Source organism: Ceratotherium simum, chromosome 5, assembly GCF_057802395.1.
Source record: "Ceratotherium simum simum isolate JZ-2026a chromosome 5, ASM5780239v1, whole genome shotgun sequence".
NCBI lineage: Eukaryota > Metazoa > Chordata > Mammalia > Perissodactyla > Rhinocerotidae > Ceratotherium > Ceratotherium simum.
The window spans coordinates 49,139,387-49,155,063 of record NC_141904.1 but is presented as its reverse complement, the minus strand read 5'-3'; positions in this window follow the sequence as shown (position 1 = coordinate 49,155,063).

Sequence of the window (15,677 nt, the reverse complement as noted above, 5' to 3'; positions counted from 1 at the left end):
TGAGGGTGAAAGACCTGGCTATCTCAGCCCAGTGCCAGACAACCCCAATGGCCCATTTTGGCTACAGAGCACCTGTGGGGTCAGCTGAGGCTGTCATCGGGCCTACATCATATCTTGACTTGTCTGGCATGTGTGCAGACAGGAGTGTGTAGGTGACTCTGGCTTGATAAGGAAATTTGGAAGGTTTCTGCTTAACTCTTGGATGACCAGGATGTTCCTTCACAGTACCCTCGATTCCTCAAGCTTTATTGAACGATGATTAATAAACTTAATAGTAGGTGCCATGGAGCCAGGTACTCTACAAGGTACACAACAGCATTGTTTCATTTAATTCTCATGACAACCCTAAGATGCATGTAGGCATTACCTTTTCTGTTTCTCAAAAGGACGAACCTGAAGCTCATTTAACCTGAAGCTGGAGTAAACCAAAGGTGCAGTGCTGGGAAGGGACTATTTCTTAGAGCCACTCATTCGGGACATCACACTTCAGACTGATGCTTGTTTTTTATTTTCCACTGCTTTTGATGTTTATTAGGTTTACAAAAACATTTTTTTCTTAAGAAAAAGCATTAACTTGGTCCTGTTATTCTCAGGTACGCAATTATAATACTGTCCTACATCCCTATATGATTTTCTTTTTATGTATTTTACTTTTTTTACAAAGTGTACAGAGAGAGGGACATGCAATATTTAATAGGATATTTCTGCAGGTTTTTTTTTTTCAGATTGATATTTCTTTTTTTTTTTTAATAATTTTATTTATTTATTTTTTCCCCCCAAAGCCCCAGTAGATAGTTGTATGTCATAGCTGCACATCCTTCTAGTTGCTGTATGTGGGACGTGGCCTCAGCATGGCCGGATAAGCGGTGTGTCGGTCCGCGCCTGGGATCCGAACCCGGGCCGCCAGCGGCGGAGTGCGCGCACTTAATCACTAGGCCACGGGGCTGGCCCGGATTGATATTTCTTATCTCTTAACCTTCTTATCTATTTGTTCAAATATCTTCACCCAGGCAGAATCTTTATGTTTTTACTAATCCATTAGGGAAAGACATTTTGAAATTTCTATTTTAAAAACCTATCCCATGGGCTGGCCCCGTGGCTTGGTGGTTAAGTGTGCGCGCTCCGATGCTGGCGGCCCGGGTTCGGATCCCGGGCTCGCACCGAGGCACCACTTCTCCGTCCATCCTGAGGCTGAGTCCCACATACAGCAACTAGAAGGATGTGCAGCTATGACATACGACTATCTACTGGGGCTTTGGGGGAAAAAATAAATAAATAAATAAATAAAATAAAAAAAATAAAAAAAAATAAAATAAAAACCTATCCCTTGGGTGCAGTGTTTATTTTCTGGTTTCTCAGTCAAGTAGTCGTCTTCCTCATGGTGTTTCCCATGGGCCAGGAGAAGTGAGTCCATGTGGGCTGAATGAGTGATAAACGAATTCATGAAGGGATCAACAGGGGTGTGAAGGGCTGTGATAGTGCATGATAAGTGTCAAGTACAGTGAGAAATCTTTGTGCTATTTTAACCTTTCAGCTCTAAGCTGTGTTTGGAGCATAGGATGGGGGTTGAGCAGGGCAGGGGTCCTGGCAGGGGGTCAGGGCTGTGAGGTGTAGGAGGAAGGACAGGGCTGTTCTTTTGCTGATACCGAGCGGGGAACCCTGAACAATGGCAGTAGTTATTTTAAAAGCAGAAATCTAAGCCACTGTGGGCTCCAAGCCTACGCCCTGGGGTCCACCATGGTGAGGAGGTCTGGGGAAAGAGGAGGAACCTGCAAAGGGAACTGAGAAGGAGCAGACAGGAAGTTAGGAGGACAACCAGGCGACCGAGCCAAAAGAACTTGTGTCAAGGAGTAATCAACTGTGTGAAGGGCTGCTGATGCTCAAGTAAGAGAATGAGCAGTGAGACCCGACCTTGGGTTAGCAACATAGAGGTCACTGGTGACCTTGACATGAGCAGGTCCAGGGGAGCAGTGGGGACAGAAGCGTGGTTAGAGTACGCTCAGGAGAGTGGGAGGGGAGGCAGCCCCACCATGTGCCAGGGGCCCGTTGCCTGGGATTTTTTCCTGTGGAGGCTGTGGCCCACCTGTGTTGTTGGGCCCATGCCTGGCTCCCAGCACCGGAGTGGCCCTGCTTCCAATGTGTGGCCTGCTTGGTCAGGTTCAGCTCAGGGACCAGGCAAGGCTGGACCTACCTCTGGAGTCAGGAGGGGCCCCATCTACACTCCTATCCCAGGCTGCCCCACCATAGCCTACAGCAAAGGAACACCCCACAGCAGGCTGGGGCCTACAAACTTCACGGCTGCATGTCAGGACATGTGGCCTCACCTGCCCTCATGTCCACTCTGGCTTCCCTCCCAAAGCGTCATTGCTCACATCTCAGCACTTCTTCTGGTTTGCTATACCGTCTCCTCCCTGCCTTGGACTTGGGTCCCAGCTCCTCCTGCCCGTAGGCCTGGGGTACCTTGAGGGGCCTTCCTCTCAACTGCGTTCCCAGGACACACACAATCCCCTGCCTTGTCCAGACTTTAAGGACACACACACAGCATTCTGATTCTACCCTTACTACAACACCTTAAAATACCTGCCCGTGGATGCACCTGTCTCCCTGGCTCCACACTGCACCCTTGGTGGGTTGGAGACCTGGCCTGATGGACTTGGTTGGCAAGATGGTCTGTCCACACGTAGCCCTAATCCTGTCCCACCCTGCCCATGGCCCTGGGTCTGCCAGCAGAGTTGGAGGCGTCTCCACAAACACATTTCTTTGAAGTCTCTTCACTTCATCTTTAAAATCTACGTGAATTTTGCATTGGACTTCATGGCTGTGTTTGTTTTCATTGTAAAGGATTGAATTTTATAGTGCTTACATGTTAAATTTTTAACTTCTTCCCCAACTAAATATTCAAGTAAAACTGATCCCCAGTTTGTCCCCTGGCTTCCTGAAGTCCTGACTCCCTGGGGGACATGCGCCTCACATCTGACGCCCAGGCCTCCAGCGCAGTTTACGTTTCACAGTGTCTTGTGCAGCCATTGCAAGCTGCTCTCCCCAGATCCTCAGAAAGCCATCCTTGGGGCTGCAGCTCTTTCCTCCCAAAAGGGCCTGTCTCCTCCTCTTTCAGCCTGATCCCTGCAACCAGCCCATCTCCTCTTCACTCTTCAAAGGCCTCACAGTCTGCCCAGCCTCCCTGGGGGTCAGGCAGTTGGATGCACCCTCCCCATGGCCTCGCTGGTGCTGTGGTGCTCCTCGCCTCGTATGGAGGTATCTGTCCCTCTACCCCTCAAACAGGGACACCTGACTGGGGGTCACATCGCCCATCTCTTCAGGCCCTGTCAGCCTCAGCTGAGAGCTGGGGATCCATCTATGCTTCTTGAAGGGACAGATGAGCCCAGAGAGACCCTGGGACTATCCAGTAGAGTCCCCCTTATTGCTGGAGGAACGGTCCGGGCTCCCAGGGGAGCAAGGCAGGCCCCTGGGCCAGGTCACACTGGGCCAAGTTGATGCTCTGAACTGGTCTGTAGGTCTTGGGGCAGGTGGGTGCTCAGACTTTCCTGGGCTGTGCAGCCCTGTCCAGAGTTCACAGTCTGATCACCTGGTCATCAGAGGCTTGAGTGGCGATTACATTCAGCTGTGCAGTTAGTTGGCTGGGGCAGCAGCCCTTTGTAATGGGATTGGGCTGGCACCAGAGTGTGGGACAAGGGACGGCTGGCAGGGAAATCAGAGCAGCCCTCCTGCCACCGGCTCTGGCTTTCCGCTGGTGACACATAAGAGGATTAGGGCTCAGAACTCTGGACAAGGGGCTTTTATTCTCAGGGCTGTGTTTTCATTGGCTTGCAAAGCCTCAGAGACAGGAACAAAAGGTGAGGAGGGACTGCCAGATCCCTCACCCTCCAAGCCTTTAGGGGAGCACAGGGAGCCCCAGCCCCACTTGCGGGTGACTGGCATCCAGCCCAGTCCAGGTCTGCCTGAGGCTGGAGCTCCAGGGCCTGGGGGGGACATCCTCACCCTGCTGTGGAGGCCTGGGCCACATACAGGCTGGCACAGATTTCCTGAGGCAGCAGTGGCTCGCAAGGGAATCGCAGAATCTTGGAATGTCAGAATGGAAGGAAGCATTCAGCGACCTATCCCAGCCTCCGTGGGAATTTACATAGGGGGAAGCTGAGGCCCAGAGAGAAGCCATGACTTGTCCAGGGTCACGCAGTGAGAAGGGCCTGAGCTGGGACTGGAAGGAGGAACATGAGGCACAGGGGCTGCCTGGCCCAGCCTGGAAGTCGGGCCTTGTCCTCCAGGAAGGCACTGAGGCTGACTTCTTTCCACCATTGGCGGCTTTGGCCTGCTCTAGAATTTCTTATACATGGAATCATACAGTATGTCCTCTTTTGGATAAGACTTCTTTCTCTCAGCAAAATGGTTTTAGGTGTTGAATGTGTCAGTATTTTGTTCCTCTTTACTGCTGAGTATAGTCCACAGTTTATCTAGTCGCCAGCTGATGGGCATTTGATGTGTTGCCACTTTTTGTCTATTACAAAGGAAGTTGTTACGAACATTTCTGTATAAGTCTTATTTTTATCAAAAAATTTTATGACAAAAAGTATACAGAATAGGGCCGGCCCTGTGGCTTGGTGGTTAAGTGCGCGCGCTGCAGTGCTGGTGGCCCGGGTTCGGATCCGGGGTGCGCATCGAGGCGCCACTTCTCCGTCCATCCTGAGGCCGAGTCCCACATACAGCAACTAGAAGGATGTGCAGCTACGACATACAACTATCCACTGGGGCTTTGGGGGGAAAAATAAAATAAATAAAATCTTTAAAAAAAAAAAAAAAAAGTATACAGAATAATGTGGCAAACACATTTTTTTAAAATCAAGTATAAACAACTTGCCATATTTGCTTCAGTTCTTTTTTCTTTTAAGAAGAAAATACACATATAGTTAAAGCCCCTAGTGTATGCCTCCTCTTGCTCCTCCCCAGAGATAACCACCATCCAGACTTCAGTGTTTACTCTTCCCATGTTTGTTGTTGGTAGTTTTACTAGGAATAGTCATTCACTCCATTCAACAAATATCTAGCAGCCACTATGTGCAAAGCGCTGGTCTAGGCACTAGGAGTTCAGTAATGAAACTGACAGGCAAAAATCCTGCCCTTGGGGAGCTGACATCCTAGTGTGGGAGACATTAAATAATTAAAATATATAGTATTTCGGGCCGGCCCCGTGGCTTAGCAGTTAAGTGTGCAAGCTCCGCTACTGGCGGCCTGGGTTCGGATCCCGGGCGCGCACCGATGCACCGCTTCTCCGGCCATGCTGACGCTGCGTCCCACGTACAGCAACTAGAAGGATGTGCAACTATGACGTACAACTATCTACTGGGGCTTTGAGGGAAAAAAAAATTAAAATATATAGTATTTCAGGTAGCAGTAAGGGCTGGGGAGAAAAATGAAGCAGAGAAGGGAAATGAGTGGTAAGGCAAGGGAGTGGCTTGAAATTTTAAGTAGGGTAAGGCCCTCAGAGAAGGCCTCACCAAAAAGGTTTTCCAGTTTTTATGGCTGTGTAAGAAATAACCTGAAACAAGTGGTTTAAATATAAGAAGCGTTTATTACCTCTCATGGTTTCTGTGGGTCAGGAGTTTGGGAGCATCTTAGCTGGGTGGTCTGACTCGAGGTGTCTCATGAGGTTGCACTCAGAGAGTAGATGGGGCTGGGATCATCACCCTGAAGCCTCCTTCATTCGCATGTCTGGTGCTTGGCCTGGGTAAAACGCAAACAGCTGGAAACAGGCCCAGCTGGGGCTCCTCAGACATCTCTCTCTGTCTCTCTCTGGTCTTTCCACTTGGTCTCTCCAGCAGAGCAGCTTCAAGGCAGCCATTCTTATGTAGCAGTCAGGGCTCCAAAGGTGCATGTCTGGGAGAGAGCTAGGTGGAAAATTGCCTTTTTTGACCCGGCTTTGGAAATCACAGTGTCACTTCTGCCATCCTCTTGGTCAAGGCAATTACAGAACTCTGCCTAGGTTCAAGAGAAGGAAACATAGACACCCCCCTACCTCCCAATGGAGCATCAACATCTTGTTGTAAGAAGAACATATGGAATAGGATAAATACTGGTGTGTGATAGATGCTATCTGCCCCAGAAGATCGCATTTGTCTGAAGACCTGGAGGTGATGGGGCAACCAAATGCAGACCATACACTTGAGGGAAAAGCATTCCAGGCAGAGGGAATCAGCAAGAGTTGGAGGTACGTAACTACCTGCTGTGTTCAAGAACCAACAAGAAAGTCAATAGGGCATAAAGGAGTGAGTGATGGGAGACTGGTGGAAGAGGTGAGGTCAGAAATGTAACCTGGACCTTAAAGTCACTATATGGGCCTCAGCTTTTCTCAGAATGTGATGGGACCCATAAGGCGGTTCTTAGAAGAGGGGTGATGTGGTCTGACTTAGTTGTAAAAGGATCACTTGAGGGCCAGCCCCGTGGCCTAGTGGTTGAGCTCAGCGCTCTCCACTTCAGTGGCCTGGGTTTGGTTCTCGGGTGTAGGACCTACAGCACATGTCAGCGGCCATGCTGTGGCAGCAACCCACATACAAAATAGAAGAAGATTGGCACAGATGTTAGCTCAGGGCGAATCTTCCTCAGCAAAAAAAAAACGATCACTTGGCTGAGGCTGGGGCAAGAGTAGGAGCAGGAGGACTGGTTAGGAGCCTACTGCACTGATCCAAGCATGTGATGCTGGAGGCTCAGAGTGGACTGGTGGTTGTAGAGCTGGTGGGAAGGGTCAGATTTTGGACACTGAGACAACAGGTTTCACTAATTGATCCAATGTGGGGATGAAAGAAAGTGAGGAGTGAAGGATGACTTGACTTCAACACTGAAAGGATAGAACTGGGGAAGAGTCTGGAAGAAGCAGGTTTGGGGACATGATCATGAGCTGGTTGGAGATGCCTATTAGGCATCTAAGTAGAGATGTCAGTGAGGCAGCTGGAGAGAGGTGTGGGCTGGAAATATAAATTTCAGTGTTGCATTTTACTAGAAGTCCTAGTTGGGGCAATTAGGCAAGAAAATAAAATAAAAAGCATCCAGATTGGAAAGGAAGAAGTAAAACTATGATTATAGATGGCATGTACTTGTCTATAGAAAATCCAAAGGAGCACACACACACACACACACACACACACACAACTATTAGAGCCAATAAATGAGTTTAGTAAGGTTGCAAGATACAAGATCAATATGCAAAAATCAGTTGTATTTCTATACATTAGCAATAAACTATCTGAAGATGAAATTAAAAATAATTCCATTAATTCTCATTCTTTGCTGTGGGAATGCAAAATGATACAGCCACTTTGGAAGACAGTTTGGCAGTTTCTCACAAAGCTAACCATACTCTTACCAGACAATCCAGCAGTCATGCTCCTTGGTATTTACCCAAAGGAGCTGAAAACTTAGGTCCACACGAAAACTTACACACGGATGTTTATAGCAGCTTTATTCATAATTGCCAAATTTGGAAGCAACCAAGGTATCTTTCAGTGGGTCAATGGATAAATAAACTGTGATATATCCAGACAATGGAATATTATTCAATGCTAAAGAAAAAAAGAGCTATCAAGCCATGAAAAGACATGGAGGAACTTTAAATGCATATTACTGAGTGAGAGAAGCCAATCTAAAAAGGCTACATACTGTATGATTGCAACTATATAAAATTCTGGAAAAGATAAAACTACAGAGACAGTAAAAAGATCAATGGTTGCCAGGGGTTTGGGGAGAGGGAGGGATGTATAGGAGCACACAGGATTTTTAGGGCAGTAAGAATATTCTGTATGATACTATAATGGTGGATATATGTCATCATACATTTGTCAAAAACCACAGAACGTACAAAACCAGGGATGAACTCTAAGGTAAACTACGAACTTTGGGTGACAATCGTGTGACAGTGTAGGTTCATCAACTGTAACAAATGTACCACGCTGGTGAAGAATGTTGATAGTGGGGGTAGCTATGCATGTGTGAGGTCAGGGAGTATATGGGAACTCTCTGTATTTTCCACTCAATTTGCTGTCAACCTAAAACTACTCTAAAAAATAAAGTCTATTTTAAAAAAAAAGGTAAGGATCTGAATAGACATTTTTCCAAGGAAGATATACAAATGACCAATAAACACGTGAAAATATGCTCAAGATCATTAGTTGTTAGATAAATGCAAATAAAAATCACAATGAGATACCATTTCACACCCAGTAGTTCGGCGGTTTGAAAAAAAAAAAAATGGAAAACAAGTGTTGGAGAGGATATGGAGAAATCAAAACCTTCATACATTGATGGTGGAGCAGTAACATGGCACAGCCACTATGGAAAACAGTTTGGCAGTTTCTCAGTTAAACATAGGATTATCATATTACTCGGCAATTCCACTCCTAAGTATACACCCAAGCCTTGGGTATACCCACAGTCATCCTGGGATGTCACCAGTTTTGGCAGGGTTCTCTTTGACTATCTCTTTCCCTGACCACACCCAGCTATTAAGCTCCATTAATTGCCTGCTGATTGCTCTACTGTTGTCAACAATCCCCGGGGACATAAATTGCTACACACACTGATCCAATTAAATCTGGGCTCCTTTGAAGAGATGTCTCTTCAGGTGAGTGTTTGAGATTTGTTCTGACCCCAGGATAACTCTTGTTAGCTATATCTTTCCCTGGTCTCTCTGGTAAACTAACCAATCTACAGTTTAGCTCATATCTCTAGTGAATCTCCTCTTAACCGCTTTTCACTACAACCTCCGTTGTTTTTGAGAGCACCCTTAGGCTTGAACTTCTTCATACTCTGTTGCAAATGAGGTCAATTCCTTTGGGAAGAAATTTGGGGCTCCCTGCCTGCTCTTCATCCCAGGCAAAATCTCTGAGCCCTGGCTCTAGACAATGGCAGGGACATGGCACATGTCTCTCCGAGTGACCCTCTGCTCCAGGAGCTGGTTGCTCTGTGGAGGGGAGAAGTAGTTTTAACTCTTCTTGGCTCATCTTTGTCTTATGAGCCAGGGTAAAGATAATCAGGGCCCTAGTGATCTCAGTGGCAGCACACCCAAGCTAGAACCGCCTTCTCACGAGTGGGACCTGGTCGGACTAAGGGAGCCACCACCTCAGCCACACTCAGCCAGAACTTAGCTTCAGCAACAGGTAAATGAGAAATGCTGACATCCTGCTCCTCTCGGGAAGAATGTTCTCCAACAAGGATTTGGGGGAAGAAGGAGCCCAGTGTTGTTGACTGCACCAATCCAGAGTGGAGTTTTTATCTTGCTGAACCAGGAAGGGAGAGGAAGGGAATGGGACTGGTTCAAATATCATAGCTTTCATTTTTCTTACCAAGTTTTAGTAGATTTTTTGAATAAATGTTTCTTCATTTGTTGTATGCCCTTAGGACAATTTCCAGAGACTTTAAATGGCTGAGTTTTTTTGTTTCTGTTTTTTTTTTTTTTTTAATAATTGTCACCTGGGGAGTGGGACTGCAGAGCTCTTTGCATTGTCATGCCAGAAGTGGAACTCCAGTGGACTATTAAAAGTATTAGGATTTTGATTTTGATATTACAAGATGTTAAATCACCAGGTGACTGTCATAGGAATTGAAGTAACATATTTTCTGCAGCTCTGTAGTTCTTTCCTGTAAAAAGACTTTGAGGCCACACACAACAGAAACCATAAGACAACCCCCTACCTCAGTTTTCACCCATTTTTCTGGTCTTCTTGTCCATCTTGGTACAGAGCACACTGGGTAAGACAATGGAAGCAGAGGTAGGCAGGATGTCAGGACTAAGGCTGACAAGCCAGTGTGGCCAGATGTTACCTGCATGTATCTTGTCTGAGAGCAACTGCACTTTGAGAAGGAAAAAAAGTTGGTGGACATATGAAGATGGTCTGGAAGAAAGAGCACAGGAACTGGAGAAAAAAGGCCTGGGGCTTTCTCAGTCACTCACTTAGTCTTCCTACCTCATGGGGGAACTCTGACTCTCTCCTGAGGGTCTCTACAGATCCCTGGGAGCTGCTGCCAAGGCCCCCTCTTGTCGCAGTATCCAAAGCCCTGCAGCTCCCTGCACCAGCCCCTAGGTGGGAGTCACAGCCTCTGCCTCCAAATTCCAAACTCCCTCATAGGAGCCTCTGCAGGAAGAGCCGATTATTTCATGGGCTTGACGTGTTGGCAGGGTCACATTGCAGAAGGGCTTTAAGAGCACATATCAGGGGCTGTCCCAGTGGCGCAAGTGGTTAAATGCGCACGCTCCACTTTGGCGGCCCAGGGTTTGCAGGTTTGGATCCCAGGCACGCACCGAAGCACCGCTTGTCAAGCCATGCTGTGGCAGCGTCCCATGTAAAGTAGAGGAAGATGGGCATAGATGTTAGCTCAGGGCCAACCTTCCTCAGTAAAAAAAAAATAAGAGGAGGATTGGCATCAGATGTTAGCTCAGGGATGATCTTCCTCACACACACACAAAAAAGCACATATTAGACATCATTATTCTTCACATCCTTTGGCAGCTGCAGGCCTCACCTGCTTCCTGGTGCCTATGCCCACGGCCCAGGATTCTCACAGCCCTGCTTCTGCGGGCCCCATTCACTGCTCTCTGTTTCAAGGTCTCATTCCAACCCTGCCTTGCCTGTCCACACCAGGCCACCCATTCTTTGGGACCCAGGTAGCAGTTGAGATTTTAAATAGTGACAACTCTTCTTCTTGGCCTCATAATGCCCCAAGGGGGCAGCCCAGACCAAATACCCCCTTTACCTGTGCTTGGTAGTGAGCAGCCTGATAAAGGCCTCTGTTCTCCTTCCTCTCCAAAGCTGGGCATGGCAGAGCTGGGGCTGGGGGTCTCGGTAGGGGTTTGAAGTATCCTTCATTCCTGGAGGTCACAAGGTGAAGCCCAAGTGGGCAGGGGAGGCCCAGCCTTGCTTGGGTATGTCACATCTGGGGAGTCACATCAGAGCCCAACCAGCCTCCTGGGGCTAAAGGGAGCCTTAGAGACTCTCTGCGAGTGTAAAGAAGACCCAGGGGGAGGCCCAAGGAGATGGTCCTTCCTCACTGTCAGCAGAGCAGCAATGACCCTCACCTAGTTTCTGACCCAGGCCACTAACAGATTCCCATGTGGGGCTGCCAGACATGTCCCCCTCCATGTGCCAGGGGGCCTCAAACACATCTAGTTTAAACCCTTCCTGACCCCCTTCTCTTCCTCCCACATTGCCAGTGATGCCTCCCTCCCACTCTTAGCCCTTCAGCCCCTGCCCCAGTCTTGTCACTTCTCCAGCCTGCATGGCTTTGTAAGATTTCTCCTCTCTGTGTCCTCACTGCCAGGCCTGGTTCAGCCCCTCCTGGCCTCCTGCCTCACCCCTTTGAATGCAGCCAGTGCTAGGGCTTTATGCCCTGTCTAAACCACACACTGACCGCGTCACTCCCATTCCTCATCAGCATGGTACTCAAGGCCCCCGCCTTCCTCTCTCAGTGGTCACAGCACCTCACAGACTGTCCTTTGATGTCAGCTTTGACTCCCTCTGTGCTCTCGGCCTCTCAGCCCAAGCAGAGTCTTACGTGCCCTGAGGCTCCTCCAAGTCAAGAGGGACAGACTCAGCAGACTGCTCAGGGGTGCCGTCAATCCACACCACCAGGCTGATCCTCAAGCAGTGGGGAGGAAGCTGATAGAAAAATGGGCCCGGCCTGGTGGCAGAGTGATCAAGTTCACGCGCTCCACTTCGGAAGCCCAAGGTTCGTGGGTTCGGATCCCAGACACGGAACTACACGTCGCTTATCAAGCCATGCTGTGGCGGCATCCCACATACAGAATGGAGGAGGATTGGCACAGATGTTAGCTCAGGGCCAATCTTCCTCACCAAAAAAAGAAAAGAAAAATGTTCCAGTCACTCGACCTGCAGGTGCACAGTCCTGGGGGGCACTCCGCAGGCTTTTCCTAGACCCCAGCAGACTCCTGCACCTTGACAACACACCCCCACCCAAGCCTCTCCCACTTTTGGCTCACTCTCTGTTCCAGGGTGCCGTTCAGTGACCTCATCTCAGCTCAGACTTTTGGGGAAGCAAGGCTCCTCCTTCCTCTCTTGCGACCTTCTCGAAAGCACATCTTTCTCCAACTATACCAAACTAACCACAAGTCCTTGTCCCATTCACTCATTCACTCATTCATTCATTCATCACATTTATTTAGCACCTACTGTATCACAGGCACTCTTCTATGTGCTGGGGATTATGAAGAAAAGAGAGAAAATTCATGCCCTCACCCAGCTTACATTCTAGTGAGGAGAGGCACTGGGTAAGCAAACTGAATTGTGAGTTAGATGGTGATAAGTTCTACAGAGAAAAATAAAGTGGGGGGGGGTCGTGCTGGGGTGTCGCAGATTAAATTCTTTCAAAGCACATGCTGAGGCCGAGTTTGGGGTCAATGCCTGTGACAGGAAGGGGGAGGAGGCAGGATTGGGCAGACGGACAAGTTCAACAAAGCCTCAGCGGGGAGTTCTGGAGCAAGTATGGTATGTCAAAATCTCCCCCAGAGCAGAAAGGACCAGACCCCCACAGCCCTGCTTCACTCAGTCACCAGATGAGGGCTGCCCCAGGGAAGCGTGACCTCACGGGCGGCTCTATGCAGCCGAAGTGGATCCTGGCAGAACCGAGAGATGGAGGTTGTCTGGTGATCCCGACCCTGCAGATCCTTCCAGAAAGGGGACCTGGGTGGTGCAACTTTATGTCTACCACATGGGTCGTGTTCAGGAAAGGCATCACAGAGCGGTTGCTTGAAGGAGTTCGGGAAAGTGAGCCCTGCAGACACGTGGAGGAAAAGTCTTACAGACAGGGGGAAGAGAAGCATAAGATCCTGAGTGTGGTTGTGGCTGAGGCCTTGAGAAGCAGCAAAGAGGCCGGTGGGGCTGGAGTGAGTGAGCAGCAGGAGAGGAGTTAAGAGCAGTATTGGGTCAGATCTACAAGGCCACATGTGAGGACTGACTTTCACTCTGAACTAGAGGGGAGCCACGAAGGAGTGAGGGCAGGGGGGACATTCCTGATGGAGGGAGACTCTGGAGCAGGAGAGCCCATGAGGACTCCACTGCTGGGCTTCCAGAGAGGAGAGCCAAGGACTGTCAGCATGCAGGATCTTGCCCATATGCTGGCTAATACAGCTGTTTAATGAACACAGGGCTTGTTAACCCAGCAGCTTTAGCCTGTGTCTGCTGCCCTCTGGTGGATCTGTAGGAGATTACCCAAACCTGCTTCCAGCTTCTCTTCTTTTGCCAGGAGTTTATGGGTTCTGTGGGTTCACTTTCAACTCTGGGCTATAAAAACTCTCTTGTGGGCTAATCTCCAAAATATACAAATAACTCGTACAACTCAACAACAAAAAGACAAAGAACTTGATCAAAAAATGGGCAGAGGATATGAACAGACATTTTTCCAAAGAAGATATACAGATGGCCAACAGACACGTGAAAAGATGTTCAGCCTCACTAATCATCAGGGAAATGCAAATCAAAACTACAATGAGATATCACCTTACACCTATTAGAATAGCTATAATTACCAAGACAAAAAATTACAAATGTTGGAGAGGTTGAGGAGAAAAGGGAACCCTCATACACTGTTGGTGGAGATGCAAACTGGTATAGCCATTATGGAAAACAGTATGGAGATTTCTCAATAAATTAAAAATTAAAATACCATATGACCCAGTTATTCCACTACTGGGTATTTATCCAAAGAACTTGAAATCAACAATTCAAAGAGACTTATGCACCCCTATGTTCATTGCAGCACTACTCACAATAGCCAACATGTGGAAGCAAACGAAGTGCTCATCGATGAATGGATAAAAAAGATGTAGTATATATATACAATGGAATACTACTCAGCCATAAAAAAGACAAAATTGTCCCATTTGCAACAACACGGATGGATCTTGAGGGTATTATGTTAAGTGAGATATGCCAGACAGAGAAAGACAAACACCGTATGATTTCACTCATATGTGGAAGATAAACAAATACATGGACAAAGAGAACAGATTAGTGGTTACCAGAGGGGAAGGGGATTGGGGGTGGGCACAAGGAGTAAAGGGGCGCATAAATATGGTGACTGACAAATAATGTACACCTGAAATTTCACAATGTTATAAACTATTATGACACTTGTCACAGACGGTGGAGGTGTCAGGTAGCACTTGGAGGAAACAATTCATCAACTTACAGATAGGAAGGCAAGGGGAAACTATGGTGTAGATGCAATGGTGTTTGGAGGCGGGCTGAGGCAGGGCCATGTGATGTTTTCTAGCAGTGATGGTCACTAGCATCCAGAAGAAGAGAAGTAGGGCTGAAGGATGTGTCTGGCTGGCAGCTGTAGAGCAGGTGCTGTTCTCAGGAGGAGAACAAGGTGAAGACACGGAGGGTGCTTGCCAGAGAGCTCTGAGTTCAGGCCATAATCATGGGTTCCTGCTGGGGAGGGAAGGGAATGGAGCTGGGAAGGCTCAACTAATGGAAAGAAAATGGACATGTTGAAGGCCTATAGATCAAAATGGAGCTGGGGATCTGGTGGAGAGAGCATGTGAGGAAACTGTGGACAAAGAGGGAGCAATGGGAGCCGTGGAGCCACTGGAAGCATTGCTGTTGCTTTTGCCGCTGTTGGAACCCAGGAACCTGTACTCTTGCTGCTGCTGAAACTCCCTACCACTGCTGCAGCCCACAGTCACCCACCACTGATGCTGTAACTGCCAGAAGAGTCACCAGAAGCAGGAAAAAAATGGCTTTTTCCTTCTTCCTGCCTTCCAGTCTATTGCCAGTGTCTCCTTGGCAGAATATAACTGGAAGCCAGTTAGCAAAGCAGCCTGGAAGGTGTAGTTTGCAGGCTTCCAGCCCCCTTCAATACTGAGCAGGGCACTTCAGCCCAGGGGCAGTACCAGCATCCTAATTGCTATGTAAAAATCTCCTCCCTTTTGTTTTTCCAGTCCTTCCAACACCCTTTCACCCAATTTCCTGCGTCAAATCCTTCTCTGCTTGAATTTTCCATATTTGCATTGGTCTGTTCAACATGTGTATAAACTGTGACTAGAGGTAAATCCGGGTATTTTGGGACCTGTGGCTTACACCACAGGGGAGAGAAATTCTCTTTAAGAAAAGGAATACAACATTATGAACAAAAAAATAGATTTATTAGCTTCATGGTAAATTCACCTTTGCCTGTGACCCAACAATTCCACTCTAGATACATACCCTAGAGAAACTCTTGCATATGTCTATCAAGATACATGGTTGAGTATGTTCACAGGGGTATTCTTTCTAATAGGACAAAACTAGGACTAACCCATCACTATTGATAGGAAAATGAATAAATATGGGAAGAGTCAATGTTTTATATTAAGAAGATACCTATTCTCCTCAAACTGTATTTACAGATTCAATTCAATACTGATCAAATTATAGCAAGGTTAAATGGAACGTGCTACTTCCAAAATTGATCTGTATCCTGTACTTCACACCAAATACAAAAATCAATTACAGATGGATTAAACACTTAAATATGAAAAGAAAAGCTTTACAACTTTTAGAGAAAATCTAGAATATCCTTATGACCTTTGGGGTAAGGAAGACTTCCTTAAAGAAGACTAAACAAGCTCAAACAATAAAGCAAAAGTTTGCTAAATTCTGGTTCATCCAAAGATAATC